We start from the raw sequence: 3225 nt of genomic DNA on the forward strand, positions 1-3225 counted from the left end.
GAGTCTAGAGTCAAGTTTTAAGTTTGGTGTCAATTGCATCTTTTTAATTTTCTAAAAAAAAATTTTTTTTTCGAAAATTTCATGCATTGCATTCTTCATGATCTTCAAGTTGTTCTTGGCCAGTCTTCTTGTTTGATCTTCATATTTTCTTGTTTTGTGTCTTTTCTTGTTTTTCGTTCGCATTTTCAATTTGTTAATGTCTAAAGAATAAAAAAATTTTAAGTTTAGTGTCTTGCATGTTTTCTTTTCTTGAAAATTTTTCAAAAATAAGTTCTTGGTGTTCATCTTGACATTCAAAGTGTTCTTGGTGTTCATCTTGACATTCATAGTGTTCTTGCATGCATCACATGTTTTGATCCAAAATTTTCATGCATTGAGTCTTTGGGTTATTTTTCTCTTTCATCATTAAAAATTCAAAAATCAAAAATATATTTCCCTTTTTCTCTCATAAATTTTTGAAAATTTGGGTTGACTTTTTCAAAAATTTTTAAAATCTAGTTGTTTCTTATGAGTCAAATCAAATTTTCATTTTAAAAACTCTATCTTTTTCAAATCTTTTCCAAAAATCAAATCTTTTTCATTTTTCTTTCATAATTTTCAAAAATTCCAAAATGATTTTCAAAAATTTTTTTCTTATTTTGTTTCATAATTTCAAATCTTTACTAACAATTAATGTGATTGATTCAAAAAAAAAAATATTAAGTTTGTTACTTACCTAATAAGAAAGGTTCAATCTTTAAGCTCTAGAATCATATCTTTTTAGTTTCTTGTTAGTCAAGTAATCAACTTTGATTTCAAAAATCAAATCTTTTCAAATATCTTTTTCAAATCTTTTTCAAATTAAGTTTCAATCATATCTTTTTCAAAATCAATTTCAAAATCTTTTCTAACTTTTTATCTTTTCAAAATTTGATTTTCAAATCTTTTTCAATTAACCACTTAACTTTTTGTTTCAATCATATCTTTTTCAAAACTACCTAACTAACTCTCTCTTTCTAATTTTCGAAAAAACCTTTCCCTCTTTTTCAAAATTCCTTTTTAATTAACTAATTGTTTTAATTTTAATTTAATTTAATTTCAATTTTAATTTTCGAATTTTAAATTTAAATTTAAAATATTTTTATTTTATTTTGTTATTTCTCTCATCCCTAATCTCCTTCTATTTATTTATTCATCCATTAACACTTCTATCCTCACCCCTGTGTTTGGATTCTCATCTTTTCCTTCTTCTATTCCTACTTTTTTCTACTCACATAAAGGAATCTCTATACTGTGACATAGAGGATTCTATATTTTCTTTTCTGTTTTCTTCTTTTTCATATGAGCAGGAACAAGGATAAGAACATTCTTGTTGAAGCTGATCCTGAACCTGAAAGGACTCTGAAGAGGAAGCTAAGGGAAGCCAAAGCACAACTCTCTGGAGAAAATCTGACAGAAATTTTCGAAAAAAGAGACATGGCCGAAAATAATAACAATGCAAGGAAGATGCTTGGTGACTTCACTGCACCAAATTCCAATTTACATGAAAGAAGCATCTCAATCCTGCCATTGGAGCAAACAATTTTGAGCTTAAACCTCAATTAGTTTCTCTGATGCAACAGAACTACAAGTTTCACGGACTTCCATCCGAAGATCCTTTTCAGCTCTTAACTGAATTCTTGCAGATCTGTGACACTGTTAAGACCAATGGGGTTGATCCCGAGGTCTACAGGCTTATGCTTTTCCCGTTTGCTGTAAGAGACAGAGCTAGAGTATGGTTGGACTCTCAACCTAAAGATAGCCTGAACTCTTGGGATAAGCTGGTCACAACTTTCTTAGCCAAGTTCTTTCCTCCTCAAAAGCTTAGCAAGCTTAGAGTGGATGTTCAAACCTTTAGACAGAAAGAAGAAGAATCCATCTATGAAGCTTGGGAGAGCTACAAGGAACTGACCAAAAAGTGTCCTTTTGACATGCTTTCAGAATGGACCATCCTGGATATATTCTATGATGGTCTGTCTGAATTATCAAAGATGTCATTGGACCATTCTGCAGGTGGATCCATTCACCTAAAGAAAACGCCTGCAGAAGCTCAAGAACTCATTGACATGGTTGCAAATAACCAGTTCATCTACACTTCTGAAAGGAATCTTGTGAATAATAGGACGCCTATGAGGAAGGGAGTTCTTGAAATTGATACTCTGAATGCCATATTAGCTCAGAATAAAATATTGACTCAGCAAGTCAATATGATCTCTCAGAGTCTGAATGGATTGAAGGAATCATCCAACAGTACTAAAGAGGCATCTTCTGAAGAAGAAGAAGCTTATGATCCTGAGAACCCTGTAATAGCAGAGGTGAATTACATGGGTGAACCCTATGGAAACACCTATAATCCCTCATGGAGAAATCATCCAAATTTCTCATGGAAGGATCAACAAAAGCCTCAACAAGGCTTTAACAATGGTGGAAGAAACAGGTTTAGCAATAGCAAGCCTTTTCCATCATCCACTCAGCAAAAGACAGAGAGTCCTGAGCAGGATCCATCTAACTTAGCAAATATAGTCTCTGATCTATCTAAGGGTACTTTAAGTTTCATGAATGAAACAAGGTCCTCCATTAGAAATCTGGAGGCACAAGTGGGCCAGCTGAGTAAAAGAATCACTAAAACTCCTCCTAGTACCCTCCCAAGCAATACAGAAGAGAATCCAAAAAGAGAGTGCAAGGCCATTAATTTAAGCATCATGGCCGAACCTACAAGGGAGGAGGAGGACGTGAATCCTAGTGAGGAAGACCTCGTGGGACGTCCAGTGATCAACAAGGAGTTTCTCTCTGAGGAACCAAAGGAATCTGAGACTCATCTAGAGACCATAGAGATTCCATTGAACCTCCTTATGCCATTCATGAGCTTTGATGAATATTCTTCTTCTGAAGAGAATGAAGATGTTACTGAAGAGCAAGTTGCCAAGTACCTTGGTGCAATCATGAAGCTGAATGCTAAATTATTTGGTAATGAGACTTGGGAAGATGAACCTCCCTTGCTCATCAATGAACTGAGTGATCTGGATCAACTGAGATTGCCTCAGAAGAAACAGGATCCTGGAAAGTTCTTAATACCTTGTACCATAGGCACCATGACCTTTGAGAAGGCTCTATATGACCTTGGATCAGGGATAAACTTCATGCCACTCTCTGTAATGGAGAAACTGAGAATCTTTGAGGTACAGGCTGCCAAATTCTCATTAGAGA

General features: G+C 34.2%; 1 non-coding gene across 1 annotated transcript; it reads right to left on the reverse strand.

The window, feature by feature from the left end:
- Positions 1–1847: 1847 nt before the first annotated feature.
- LOC112760053 (small nucleolar RNA R71) lies at positions 1848–1955 on the reverse strand. The gene has a single exon (XR_003180510.1). It is a non-coding gene; the product is annotated as a small nucleolar RNA R71 (small nucleolar RNA).
- Between the last annotated feature and the right edge of the window lie 1270 nt (positions 1956–3225).

This window comes from Arachis hypogaea, chromosome 16 (genome assembly GCF_003086295.3).
Source record: "Arachis hypogaea cultivar Tifrunner chromosome 16, arahy.Tifrunner.gnm2.J5K5, whole genome shotgun sequence".
Lineage (NCBI taxonomy): Eukaryota > Viridiplantae > Streptophyta > Magnoliopsida > Fabales > Fabaceae > Arachis > Arachis hypogaea.